This window comes from Triticum dicoccoides, chromosome 1A, assembly GCF_002162155.2.
Source record: "Triticum dicoccoides isolate Atlit2015 ecotype Zavitan chromosome 1A, WEW_v2.0, whole genome shotgun sequence".
Lineage (NCBI taxonomy): Eukaryota > Viridiplantae > Streptophyta > Magnoliopsida > Poales > Poaceae > Triticum > Triticum dicoccoides.
The window spans coordinates 350,611,949-350,627,558 of record NC_041380.1 but is presented as its reverse complement, the minus strand read 5'-3'; positions in this window follow the sequence as shown (position 1 = coordinate 350,627,558).

Below are 15,610 nucleotides of genomic sequence, written 5' to 3'. Positions count from 1 at the left end.
TATATAGTGGGGAGATGGAGGACTTCTAATCCACGCCTTTGGTGCCTCCTTCTCCCTCTCCAACACATCCTCCTCCTCCATAGTGCTTGGCGAAGCCCTGCCGGAGTACTGCAGCTCCATCACCACCATGCCGTCGTGCTGCTGCTGGAGCCATCTCCCTCAACCTCTCCTTCCCCCTTGCTGGATCAAGAAGGAGGAGACGTTAAGCTAACCGTACGTGTGTTGAACACGGAGGTGCCGTCCGTTCGGCGCTAGGATCTCCGGTGATTTGGATCACGTCGAGTACGCCTTCCTCATCCCCGTTCTTTGAACGCTTCCGCGCGTGATCTACAAAGGTATGTAGATGAAATCCGATCACTCGTTGCTAGATGAACTCCTAGATGGATCTTGGTGAAACCGTAGGAAAATTTTTGTTTTCTGCAACATTCCCCAACAATTACAATGTAATCTAGATTATTGACTCTAGTGCAAGTGGGAGACTAAAGGAAATATGCCCTAGAGGCAATAATAAAGTTTTTATTTATATATTTCCTTACATCATGATAAATTTTTATTACTCATGCTAGAATTGTATTAACCGGAAACTTAGTACATGTGTGAATACATAGACAAACAGAGTGTCACTAGTTTGCATCTACTTGACTAGCTCGTTGAATCAATGATGGTTATGTTTCCTAACCATGGACATGAGTTGTCATTTGATTAACAGGATCACATCATTAGAGAATGATGTGATTGACTTGACCCATCCGTTAGCTTAGCACGATGATCGTTTAGTTTTGCTATTGCTTTCTCCATAACTATACATGTTCCTATGACTATGAGACCATGCAACTCCCGAATATCGGAGGAACACTTTGTGTGCTACCAAACGTCACAACATAACTGGGTGATTATAAAGGTGCTCTATAGGTGTATTCGATGGTACTTGTTGAGATGGCATAGATCGAGATTAGGATTTGTCACTCTGATTGTCGGAGAGGTATCTCTGGGCCCTCTCGGTAATGTACATCACTATAAGCCTAGCAAGCAATGTAGCTAATGAGTTAGTTACGGGATGTAGCATTACGAAACGAGTAAAGAGACTTGCCAGTAACGAGATTGAACTAGGTATTGAGGTATCGATGATCGAATCTCGGGCAAGTAACATACCGATGACAAAGGGAACAACGTATACCGTTATGCGGTTTGGCTGATAAAGATCTTCGTAGAATGTGTAGGAACCAATATGAGCATCCAGGTTCTGCTATTGGTTATTGACCAGAAGTGAGTCTCGGTCATGTCTACATAGTTCTCGAACCCGTAGGGTCCGCACGCTTAACGTTCGGTGACGATCGGTATTATGAGTTTTTGTGTTTTGATGTACCGAAGCTAGTTCGGAGTCCCGGATTTGATCATAGACATGACGGGGAGTCTCGGAATGGTTGAGACGTAAAGATCGATATATTGGAAGCCTATGTTTGGACATCGGAATGGTTCTGAGTGGTTCGGGCATTTTTTCGGAGTACCGGGAGGTTACCGACCCCCCCCCCCCGGAGTATATGGGCCTTATTGGGACTTAGTGGAATAGAGGAGAGGGAAGGGAAAAGAGGGAGGCGCGCCCCCAAGCCCAATCCAAATTCGGAAGGGGGCCGACCCCCCTTTCCTTCCTTCCTCTCTCCTACTCCTACTTGGAAGGGGGGAATCCCACTCCCGGAGGGAGTAGGACTCCCCTAGGGCGCTCCATAGAGAGGGCCGCCCCTCCCCCTCCTCCACTCCTTTATATACGGGGGAGGGGGGCACCCCATGGACACACAAGTTGATCATTGATCTTTTAGCCGTGTGCGGTGCCCTCCTCCACCATAATCCACCTTGGTTATATTGTAGCGGTGCTTAGGCGAAGCCCTGTTCCGGCGGCATCATCATCACCGTCATCACGCTGTCGTGCTGACGAAACTCTCCCTCAAAGCTCTACTGGATCGTGAGTTCACGGGACGTCACCAAGCTGAACGTGTGCAGATCGCGGAGGTGCCGTACATTCGGTACTAGGGATCGATCGATCGTGAAGATGTACAACTACATCAACCGTGTTGTCATAACGCTTTCGCTTACGGTCTATGAGAGTACGTGGACGACACTCTTCCCTCTCGTTGCTATGCATCACCATGATCTTGCGTGTGCGTAAGAATTTTTTTGAAAGTACTGTGTTCCCCAACATAAACATTTGATGAACAAGCATATTATCAAAGTTCAGATCCTGGTTAGGATAGATAGGATGGTTGTCAAGGAATCCTGGAACGAAATACATAGTAAGACCATTAGGACATTTTATCTTGCGTTCCACAAGTTGTTTTTGTTGGGGAACGCATTATTTCAAAAAAAATTCCTACAATCATGCAAGATCTATCTAGGAGATGCATAACAACGAGAGGGGAGAGTGTGTCCATGTACCCTCATAGACCGAAATCGGAAGTGTTAAGTAACGTGGTTGATGTAGTCGAACGTCTTCGCGATCCAACCGATCAAGTACCGAATGCACGGCACCTCCGCGATTTGCACACGTTCAGCTCGGTGACATCCCTCGTACTCTTGATCCAGTTGAGGCTGAGGGAGAGTTTCGTCAGCATGACGGCGTGATGACGGTGATGATGAAGTTACCGACGCAGGGTTTCGCCTAAGTACTACAACGATATGACTGAGGTGGAAATCTGTGGAGGGGGGCACCGCACATGGCTAAGACAACTGTCAACTTGTGTGTCTATGGGGTGCCCCCCTCCCCGTATATAAAGGAGAGGAGGAGAGGGAGGGCCGGCATCAAGGGGTGCACCCAAAGGGAGGATTCCTACTCCTAGTCCAAGTAGGAGAAGAAGGAAGGAGAGGAAGAAGGAAAGAGGGGGGGCGCCGCCCCCTCCTAGTCCAATTCGGACGAGCCCATGAGGGGGGGTGCGGCCACCCCTTGAGGCCCTTCTATCCTTTCCTGTATGGCCCATTAAGGCCCACTACTTCCCCTGGCAAATTCCTGTAACTCTCCGGTACTCCAAAAAATACCCGAATCACTCGAAACCTTTCCGATGTCCGAATATAGCCTTCCAATATATCGATCTTCACGTCTCGACCATTTCGAGACTCCTCTTCATGTCTGTGACCTCATCCGGGACTCCGAACAGCCTTCGGTACATCAAATCACATAACTCATAATACAAATCGTCATCGAACGTTAAGCGTGCGGACCCTACAGGTTCGAGAACTATGTAGACATGACCGAGGCACATCTCCGGTCAATAACCAATAGCGGAACCGGGATGCTCATATTGGCTCCTACATATTCTATGAAGATCTTTATCGGTCAAACCGCATAACAACAAACATTGTTCCCTTTGTCATCGGTATATTACTTGCCCGAGAATCGATCATCGGTATCATCATACCTAGTTCAATCTCGTCACCGGCAAGTCTCTTTACTCGTTCCGTAATGCATCATTGCATGACTAGCTCATTATTCACATTGCTTGCAAGGCTTATAGTGATGTGCATTACCGAGAGGGCCCAGAGATACCTCTCCGACAATCGGAGTGACAAATCCTAATCTCGATCTATGCCAACTCAACAAACACCATCAGAGACACCCGTAGAGCATCTTTATAATCACCCGGTTACGTTGTGACATTTGATAGCACACTAAGTGTTCCTCCGGTATTCGGGAGTTGCATAATCTCATATTCATAGGAACATGTATAAGTCATGAATAAAGCAATAGCAATAAACTAAATGATCATAGTGCTAAGCTAACAGATGGGTCTTGTCCATCACATCATTCTCTAATGATGTGATCCTGTTCATCAAATGACAACACATGTCTATGGCTAGGAAACTTAACCATCTTTGATTAACAAGCTAGTCTAGTAGAGGCATACTAGGGACACTCTGTTTGTCCATGTATTCACACATGTACTAAGTTTCCAGTTAATACAATTCTTGCATGAATAATAAACATTTATCATGATATAAGGAAATATAAATAGCAACTTTATTATTGCCTCTAGGGCATATTCCTTCAGTTTTAGGTCCCCAGCATAAGCATGAGACACCTTTGATTTTCAGCTGGAGACCTTTCCCTGCAAAAGAGAGTTAATTTTTCTTAGCCACCCACATCTACAGGGGTGGCCTAGAAGCAATGAGTCTAAGTGCACCATCTGAGAACTTCAGCTTTGGAGCCCTAGAAAATAGCCTTGCAGGTGGTGAATAATACTCATAAGAATAAGCAGAATAGTTCTTGGTCTTATGAACATAGCGGTTTGACGAAACACGCTCATATTCATAAGTCTGAGTATGGTTTCCCTACAAAACATTGGCGTTAGGGTGACTCTGGTTAGTCCTCTATCTGTATGAAGCCTTTGGACCATATGAAACCCTTGATGTGGGGTTTGTCTTCTTCCCTCATGGTGTCATGATGACATTCACGAGAAATTTCTCAAGACAACTTTTGGGCACCCAGATCTTCTTCAAAGGTGGTCCATTCCTACAGTTAGTACCAATATACCTGGCAAACACTTCACCATTCTGATTCTTAAACAGTTTGTAGTTTGCATCAAAGGATTCATCAATGATAATATTGTTAGCACAAGTGAAGCCAGATAAGGTAGATGGATCAACTGAAGGTTCCTTTGCAGCAACCCATGTGGTGTTGGGGTACTACTCAGGCTTCTAGTATGAACCATCAACATTCATTTTCCTCTTGAATCCAACACCCTCTTTCCTAGGGTTTCGGTTCAGAATCTGTTTCTTGAGGACATCGCATAGTGTCCGATGCCCTTTGAGGCTTTTGTACATCCCTGTTTCAAGCAATGTCTTCAACCTGGCATTCTCATCAGCAATAGTAGTGGTATCCTCAGAAGAGGGGTTAGTTTCCACATCAGCAGGTGAAGACATAATAACAGTAGCAGCAGTAGACATCCAGCAACAGAGACATCATTATCATGCTCAAGACATTTTAAACATGGTGGCTCAAGGTCTTCCTGAGCGGAACTGATCTGTTGAGCGCAGAGTGACTCGTTCTCCTTTTGAAGATCTTCATGAGCCGATCTCAAGTTCTCAAGATCTTGCTTCCTTTGAAGATAATCATAGGAGAGCTGTTCATGAGTGGTTGAGAGCATTTCATGATGACTTTCAAGTTCTTCGTACTTAACGTGAAGATTTTTAATGTCTTCAATTAAGGACTGAGTTTGAGTCATTTCCGTGTCCAACATGTCATCGCTTTTGTCTACCAACTTTTGAATATGTTCCATGGCATTTTGTTGTTCTGTTGCAATTTTAGCAAGTGTTTTGTAGCTAGGTTTAGATTCACATTCAGAGTCATCTTCACTTGATGTTTGAAAGTAAGCATCGTGTGAGTTTACCATGGCACCACGTGCCAAGTCATCCTCATCATCAGCATCGGCATTGGTGATGAGGCCATTGTCTTCAGTGTTGAAGATGGACTTGGCGACATATGCTAAAGCTAGAGCCAGGCTTGCCACGCCTGAGTCAGACTCCTCCTCAGACTCCACCTCCACCTCCTCATAAGCAGACTCCTCCTCCGAATCCATCTTCTTGCCAATAAACGGACGAGCCTTGCTTGATGAGCTCTTCTTGTGTGATGAAGACTTAGATGAAGATTTTGATGAAGACTTTGAGGATTTCTTCTTCTTGTTGTCATCAGAATCATATTCCTTGTTCTTCTTCTTCTTCTTCTTGGTCTCATTGTCCCACTAAGGACACTCAGAGATGTAGTGACCAGGTTTCTTGCACTTGTGGCATGTTCTCTTCTTGTAGTCACGAGAGGAAGCTTCATCATTTCCTAAGCTAGATCTTGAAGACTTTCTGAAGCCCTTTTTCTTGGTGAACTTCTGGAACTTCTTCACAAGCATAGCGAGCTCCTTTCCAACGTCTTCAGGATCCTCAGAACCGCAGTCAGATTCTTCTTCATACGAGGACACAACTTTTGCCTTCAAAGCGCGAGATAGGCCATAGTTGGGACCATAGATATCTCTTTTCTCAGATAACTGGAACTCATGTGTGTTGAGCCTATCAAGTATGTTAGACAGATCGAGAGTCTTGAAGTCAGGGCGTTCTTGAATCATTAGGGTGTGTCAAATGAGTTGTCAAGTGATCTCACGAGCTTCTTGATGATTTCGTGCTTGGTGATCTCAGTGGCGCCGAGTGCGTGAAGCTCATTTGTGATATCAGTGAGGCGATCAAAGATGAGATGGAAAATCTCATTGTCGTTTCTCTTGAAGCGGTTGAAGAGGTTGCGAAGAACAATCCTTTAGTCTCTCTAAGTTGAGACGCCTTCGTTGACCTTGGAGAGCCAGTCCCAGACTAGCTTCGCAATTTCCAGTGCACTCACACGGCCGTATGATACGTATCCAACGTATCTATAATTTTTGATTGCTCAATGCTATTATATTATCTATTTTGAATGTTAATGGACTTTATTTTACACTTTTATATCATTTTTCGGACTAACCTACTAACCGGAGGCCCATCCCAAATTGTTGTTTTTTTGCCTATTTTAGGGTTTTGCAGAAAAGGAATATCAAACGAAGTCCAAACGGAATGAAACCTTCGGGAACGTGATTTTCTCAACAACCGTGATCTAGAAGACTTGGAGTGGGCGTCAAGAAACAATCGAGGAGGGCACGAGGCAGGGGGCGCGCCCTCCACCCTCGTGGGCCCCTCGTTGCTCCACCGACGTACTTCTTCCTCCTATATATATCCACGTACCCCCAAACATCCAGGAGCACCATGAAAACCTAATTCCACTGCCACAACCTTCTATACCCAAGAGATCCCATCTCGGGGCCTTTTCCGGAGCTCCGTCGGAGGGGGCGTTGATCACGGAGGGCCTCTACATCAACTCCATGGCCTCTCCTGTGATGTTTGAGTAGTTTACTTCAGACCTTCGAGTCCATAGTTATTAGCTAGATGGCTTCTTCTCTCTCTTTGGATCTCAATACAAAGTTCTCCTCGATCTTCTTGGAGATCTATTCGATGTAATCTTCTTTTGCGGTGTGTTTGTCGAGATCCGATGAATTGTGGGTTTATGATCAAGTTTATCTATGAACAATATTTGAATCTTCTCTAAATTATTTTAAGTATGACTGGTTTATCTTTGCAAGTCTCTTCGAATTATCAGTTTGGTTTGGCCTACTAGATTGATGTTTCTTGCAATGGGAGAAGTGTTTAGCTTTGGGTTCAATCTTGCGGTGCTCGATCCCAATGACAGAAACGGAAACGACGCGTATTGTATTGTTGCCATCGAGGATAAAAAGATGGGGTTTATATCATATTGCATGAGTTTATCCCTCTACAACATGTCATCTTACTTAAAGGATTCTTCTGTTCTTACGAACTTAATACTCTAGATGCATGCTGGATAGCGGTCGATGTGTGGATTGATAGTAGTAGATGCAGAATCGTTTCGATCTACTTGCCGCGGACGTGATGCCTATATACATGGATCATACCTAGATATTCTCATAACTATGCTCAATTCTATCAATTGCTCAATAGTAATTCGTTTACCCACCGTAATACTTATGCTCTTGAGAGAAGCCACTAGAGAAACCTATGGCCCCGGGGTCTATATTCCATCATATTAATCTTCCAACACCTAGTTATTTCTATTGCCGTTCATTTTACATTGCATCTTTATTTCTCTTTATCATAAAAATATCAAAAATATTATGTTATCATATCTATCAGATCTCACTCTTGTAAGTGACCGTGAAGGGATTGACAACCCCTTTATCGCGTTGGTTGTGAGGTTCTTATTTGTTTGTGTAGGTGCGTGGGACTCGAGCGTGATCTCCTACTGGATTGATACCTTGGTTCTCAAAAACTGAGGGAAATACTTACGCTACTTTACTGCATCACCCTTTCCTCTTCAAGGGAAAACCAACGCAGTGCTCAAGAGGTAGCAAGAAGGATTTCTGGCGCCGTTGCCGGGGAGATTCACGCCAAGTCAAGTCAAGATTTGACTCCCGACAACAAGCCATTCCTGGCGCCGTTGCCAGAGTCTACGCACAAGTCAAGACATACTAAGTACCCATCACAAACTATTATCCCTCGCATTACATTATTTGTTATTTGCCTCTCGTTTTCCTCTCCCCCACTTCATCCTTGCCGTTTTATTCACCCTCTCTTTTTCCGTTCCCCTTCTCTTTTTTCTATTTGCCTTTTTGCTTGCTTCTTGTTTGCTCATGTGTTGGATTGCTTGCTTGTCACGATGGCTCAATATAATACTAAATTGTGTGACTTTGCCAATACCAACAACAATGATTTTCTTAGCACTCCGATTGCTCCTGTTACCGATGCTGGATCTTGTGAAATTAATGCTGCTTTGTTAAATCTTGTCATGAAAGATCAATTCGCCGGCCTTCCTAGTGAAGATGTTGCTATCCATCTAAATAGCTTTGTTGATTTGTGTGATATGCAAAAGAAGAAAATGTGGACAATGATATTGTTAAATTGAAGCTATTTCCTTTTTTCCTTAGAGATTGTGCTAAAGCTTGGTTTTCGTCTTTGCCTAAAAATAGTATTGATTCATGGAACAACTGCAAAGATGTTTTTATCTCTAAGTATTTTCCTCCCGTGAAAATCATCTCTCTTAGAAACGATATTATGAATTTTAAGCAACTTGATCATGAACATGTTGCACAAGCTTGGGATAGGATGAAATTAATGATACGTAATTACCCCACACATGGTTTGAATCTTTGGATGATTATACAGAATTTTTATGCCGGATTGAATTTTGCTTCTAGAAATCTTTTAGATTCAGCCACGGGAGGCACTTTTATGAAAATCACTTTAGTAGAAGCTACCAAACTCCTAGATAATATTATGGTTAATTATGCTCAATGGCACACTGAAAGATCTACTAGTAAAAAAGTGCATGCGATAGAAGAAATTAATGTTTTGAGTGGAAAGATGGATGAACTTATGAAATTGTTTGCTAATAAGAGTGTTTCCTCTGATCCTAATGATATGCCTTTGTCTACTTTGATTGAGAATAATAATAAATCTATGGATGTGAATTTTGTTGGTAGGAACAATTTTGGTAATAATGCGTATAGAGGTAATTTTAATTCTAGGCCATTTCCTAGTAATTCCTCTAATAATTATGGTAATTCATACAAAAATTCTTATGGAAATTTTAATAAGATGCCCTCTGAATTTGAGACTAGTGTTAAGGAGTTTATGAATTTGCAAAAGAATTTCAATGCTTTGCTTGAAGAAAAATTGCTTAAAGTTGATGAATTGGCTAGGAATGTTGATAGAATTGCTCTTGATGTTGATTCTGTGAAACATAGATCTATTCCACCTAAGCATGATATCAATGAGTCTCTCAAAGCCATGAGAATTTCCATTGATGAGTGCACAGAAAGAACCGCTAGGATACACGCTAAGAAAGATTGCTTTGTGAAAGCGTGTTCTTCTAGTTTCTATGAAAATAAAGATGAATATCTAAAAGTTATTGATGTGTCTCCTATTAAATCTTTGTTCTGCAATATGAATCTTGATAATGATGGGACTGAATATGAGCCAGCTTTACCTAGAAGGCGTTCCAAAAATTTGGAGTTTTTAGATCTTGATGCAAAATTTGTTAAAAGTGGGATTGAAGAGGTTAAAACTTTAAATAGCAATGAACCCACTATTTTGGATTTCAAGGAATTTAATTATGATAATTGCTATTTGATAGATTGTATTTCCTTGTTGCAATCCGTGCTAAATTCTCCTCATGCTTATAGTCAAAATAAAGCTTTTACTAAACATATCGTTGATGCTTTGATGCAATCTTATGAAGAAAAACTTGAGTTGGAAGTTTCTATCCCTAGAAAACTTTATGATGAGTGGGAACCTACAATAAACATTAAAATTAAAGATCATGAGTGCTATGCTTTGTGTGATTTGGGTGCTAGTCTTTCCACAATTCCAAAAACTTTGTGTGATTTGCTAGGTTTCCATGATTTTGATAATTGTTCTTTAAACTTGCACCTTGTGGATTCCACTATTAAGAAACCTATGGGAAGAATTAATAATTTTCTTATTGTTGCAAATAGGAACTATGTGCCCGTAGATTTCATTGTTCTTGGCATATATTGCAATCCTTCATGCCCTATTATTCTTGGTAGACCTTTTCTTAGAACGATTGGTGCAATTATTGATATGAAGGAAGGGAACATTAGATTCCAATTTACATTAAAGAAAGGCATGGAACACTTCCCTAGAAAGAAAATTAAATTTCCATATGAATCTATTATGAGAGCCACTTATGGATTGCCTACCAAAGATGTCAATACCTAGATCTATCCTTGCTTTTATGCCTAGCTCGGGGCGTTAAACGATAGCGCTTGTTGGGAGGCAACCCAATTTTCTTTTTATTTCTTGCTTTTTGCTTCTGTTTAATAATAAATAATTTATCTAGCCTCTGTTTTGGTTGTGTTTTTGTGTCTAATTAGTGTTTGTGCCAAGTAGAACCGTTGGGAAGACTTGGGGAAAGTCTTTTTGATCTTGCTGTAAAAAATAGAAACTTCAGCGCTCACGAGAATTGCTGCCATTTTTATTTGAAAAGTGATATTTAGTTAATTCTTTTTGCATATGATTAATAGATAAATTCCTCACGTCCAGAAATTTATTTTAGATTTTTTGGGTTTCCATAAGTTGCGTTAGCTACAGACTACTACAGACTGTTCTGTTTTTGACAGATTCTGTTTTTCGTGTTTTGTTTGCTTATTTTGATGAATCTATGGCTAGTAAAAGAGTTTATAAACCATAGAGAAGTTGGAATATAGTATGTTTAACACCAATACAAATCAAGAATGATTTCATTACAGTACCTTGAAGTGGTGTTTTGTTTTCTTTCGTTAACGGAGCTCACGAGATTTTCTATTTTGAGTTTTGTGTTGTGAAGTTTTCAAGTTTTGGGTAAAGATTTAATGGGTTATGGAACAAGGAGTGGAAAGAGACTAATATTAGGGATTACCATGGTACCCCAAGGTAAAATTCAAGGACACCAAAGAGCCTAAGCTTGGCGATGCCCCGGAAGGCATCCCCTCTTTCGTCTTCGTTTATCGGTAACTTTACATGGAGCTATATTTTTATTCACCACATGATATGTGTTTTGCTTGGAGCGTCTTGTATGATTTGAGTCTTTGCTTTTTAGTTTACCACAATCATACTTGCTGTACACACCTTTTGAGAGAGACTCGCATGATTTTAAATTTATTAGAATACTCTATGTGCTTCACTTATATCATTTGAGCTACATAATTTTTGCTCTAGTGCTTCACTTATATCTTTTAGAGCACGGCGGTGGTTTTATTTTATAGAAATATTTATCTCTCATGCTTCACTTATATTATTTTGAGAGTCCTTTAGAATAACATGGAAATTTTCTTTAATATAAAAACTTTCATAGAAGTGCATTGAATACTATGAGAAGTTTGATACTTGATAATTGTTTTGAGATATGGAGATGGTGATATTAGAGTCATGCTAGTTGAGTAGTTGTGAATTTGAGGAATACTTGTGTTGAAGTTTGTGATTCCCGTAGCATTCACGTATGGTGAACCGTTATGTGATGAAGTCGGAGCATGATTTATTTATTGATTGTCTTCCTTATGAGTCGCGGTCGGGGACGAGCGATGGTCTTTTCCTACCAATCTATCCCCCTAGAAGCATGCGCGTAATACTTTGTTTCGGTAACTAATAGATTTTTGCAATAAGTATGTGAGTTTTTATGACTAATGTTGAGTCCATGGATTATACGCACTCTCATCCTTCCACCATTGCTAGCCTCTCTAGTATCGCGCAACTTTCGCCGGTACCGTAAACCCACCATAGACCTTCCTCAAAACAGCCACCATACCTACCTATCATGGCATTTCCATAGCCATTCCGAGATATATTGCCATGCAACTTTCCACCGTTTCGTTATTATGACACGCTTCATCATTGTCATATTGCTTGCATGATCATGTAGTTGACATCGTATTTGTGGCAAAGCCACCATTCATAATTCTTCATACATGTCACTCATGCATCATTGCACATCCCGGCACACCACCGGAGGCATTCACATAGTCATATTTTGTTCTAAGTATTGAGTTGTAATTCTTGAGTTGTAAGAAATTAAAGTGTGATGATCATCATTATTAGAGCATTGTCCCAAGTGAGGAAAGGATGATGGAGACTATGATTCCCCCACAAGTCGGGATGAGACTCCGGACAAAAAAAGAGGCCAAAAAAATAAGGCCCAAATAAAAAAATGAGAGAAAAAGAGAGAAGGGACAATGCTACTATCCTTTTTCCACACTTGTGCTTCAAAGTAGCACCATGATCTTCATGATAGAGAGTATCCTATGGTATCACTTTCATATACTAGTGGGAGTTTTTCATTATAGAACTTGGCTTGTATATTCTAATGATGGGCTTCCTCAAAATGCCCTAGGTCTTCATGAGAAAGCGAGTTGGATGCACACCCACTTAGTTTCTTTTGTTGAGCTTTCATATACTTATAGTTCTAGTGCATCTGTTGCATGGCAATCCCTACTCACTCACATTGATATCTATTAATGGGCATCTCCATAGCCCGTTGATACGCCTAGTTGATGTGAGACTATCTTCTCCTTTTTGTCTTCTCCACAACCACCATTCTATTCCACATATAGTGCTATATCCCTGGCTCACGCTCATATATTGCGTGAAGATTGAAAAAGTTTGAGAACATCAAAAGTGTGAAACAATTGCTTGGCTTGTCATCGGGGTTGTGCATGATTTAAATATTTTGTGTGGTGAAGATAGAGCATAGCCAGACTATATGATTTTGTAGGGATAACTTTCTTTGGCCATGTTATTTTGAGAAGACATGATTGCTTAGTTAGTATGCCTGAAGTATTATTATTTCTATGTCAATATTAAACTTTTATCTTGAATCTTTCGGATCTGAACATTCATGCCACAATAAAGAAAAATTACATTGAGAAATATGCTAGAAAGCATTCCACATCAAAAATTCTTCTTTTATCATTTACCTACTCGAGGACGAGCAGGAATTAAGCTTGGGGATGCTTGATACGTCTCCAATGTATCTATAATTTTTGATTGCTCCATGCTATTATATTATCTATTTCAATGTTAATGGGCTTTATTTTACACTTTTATATCATTTTTGGGACTAACCTACTAACCGGAGGCCCATCCCAAATTGCTGTTTTTTTTGCCTATTTTAGGGTTTCGCAGAAAAGGAATATCAGACGGAGTCCAAACGGAATAAAACCTTCGGGAACGTGATTTTCTCAACAAACGTGCTCCAGGAGACTTGGAGTGGGCGTCAAGAAACGATCAAGGAGGGCACGAGGCAGAGGGGCACGCCTACCCCCTGGGCGTGCCCTCCACCCTCGTGGGTCCCTCGTTGATCCACCGACGTACTTCTTCCTACTATATATATCCACGTACCCCCAAACATCCAGGAGCACCATGAAAACCTAATTCCATCGCCACAACCTTCTATGCCCGAGAGATCCCATCTTGGGGCCTTTTCCGGAGCTCTGCCGAAGGGGGCGTTAACACGGAGGGCCTCTACATCAACTCCATGGCCTCTCCGGTGATGTGTGAGTAGTTTACTTCAGACCTTCGGGTCCATAGTTATTAGCTAGATGGCTTCTTCTCTCTCTTTGGATCTCAATACAAAGTTCTCCTCGATCTTCTTGGAGATCCATTCATGTAATCTTCTTTTGCGGTGTGTTTGTCGAGATCCGATGAATTGTGGGTTTATGATCAAGTTTATCTATGAACAATATTTGAATCTTCTCTGAATTCTTTTATGTATGATTGGTTTATCTTTGCAAGTCTCTTTGAATTATCAGTTTGGTTTGGCCTACTAGATTGATCTTTCTTGCAATGGGAGAAGTGTTTAGCTTTGGGTTCAACCTTGCGGTGCTCGATCCCAGTGAGAGAAAGGGAAATGGCATGTATTGTATTGTTGCCATCGAGGATAAAAAGATTGGGTTTATATCATACTGCATGAGTTTATCCCTCTACATCATGTCATCTTACTTAAAGCATTACTCTATTCTTATGAACTTAATACTATAGATGCATGCTGGATAGCAGTCGATGTGTGGAGTAATAGTAGTAGATGCAGAATCGTTTCGGTCTACTTGTCGCGGACGTGATGCCTATATACATGATCATACCTAGGTATTCTCATAACTATGCTCAATTCTATCAATTGCTCGACAGTAATTCGTTTACCCACCATAATACTTATGCTCTTGAGAGAAGCCACTAGTGAAACCTATGGCCCCCGGGTCTATCTTCCATCATATTAATCTTCCAACACTTAGTTATTTCTATTGCAGTTTATTTTACTTTGCATCTTTATTTATCTTTATCATAAAAATACCAAAAATATTTTCTTATTATATCTATCAGATCTCACTCTCATTAGTGACCATGAAGGGATTGACAACCCCTTTATCGTGTTGGTTGCGAGGTTCTTATTTGTTTGTGTAGGTGCGTGGGACTCGAGCGTGATCTCCTACTGGATTGATACCTTGGTTCTCAAAAGCTGAGGGAAATACTTACACTACTTTAATGCATCACCCTTTCCTCTTCAAGGGAAAACCAACGCAGTGCTCAAGAGGTAGCACCGTACTGTCCTTTGGTCAGGTGACCACAGATGATGTTCTTGGCGGTCGAGTCCAGTTGAATGAACCTCTTGACATCAGCAGCGGTGACACCTTCATCGACCTTGGGAACGCCGTTCTTGATGACATATCAGAGGTCGACGTTAATGGCTTCAAGATGCATGTGCATCTTATTCTTCCAGTAGGGGCAATTAGTGCCATCGAAGACAAGGCACGCAGCGAAGACCTTGATTATCCCTGCAGTTGACATAGCTAAAACTCCAGGTGGTTAAACCGAATCACACAGAACAAGGGAGCACCTTGCCCTGATACCAATTGAAAGTGCTAGTTATCAACTAGAGGGGGGTGAATAGGCATTTTTTTATGAAAGTCTTCAAAACACAGGGGCTTTGAAGACAAACAGTAGAAATGAACCTATTGGTATGCAGCGGAAGGTAGACTACACTAGACATGCCATAGTAAAGTAAGCAATGAAGTGGAAGTTTGAAGACTATCAGCAGCTAGGTAGTATGGATCAGGATGGAAGATAGTATGAAGCCAAATAGTAAACAGTCTTCACTCAGTGAAGTCAATCAAATCATACAGGCAAGCAATGGCTTCACGAAGACAAAGTGTAAAGTAAAGGGAAGTGAAGGATAGAACCAGTTGCTTGGTGAAGACAAGGATTTGGTAGACCAGTTCTAGTTGCTGTGACAATTGTACGTCTGGTTAAGGTTGAGATTTAACTTAGAAGACCGCGTCTTCACCTTATTCCCCTTGAGATAAGGACACACAGTCCTCGCCCAATCACTCTGGTAAGTCTTCAAGGTAGACTTTCAAACCTTCACAGACTTCGTTCACCTGCAATCCACAATGACTCTTGGATGCTCAGAACGCGATGCCTAACCGGGTGGAGGATTCAAAGTCCTCAAGTGTAACAAGTCTTTAGATCACGCAGA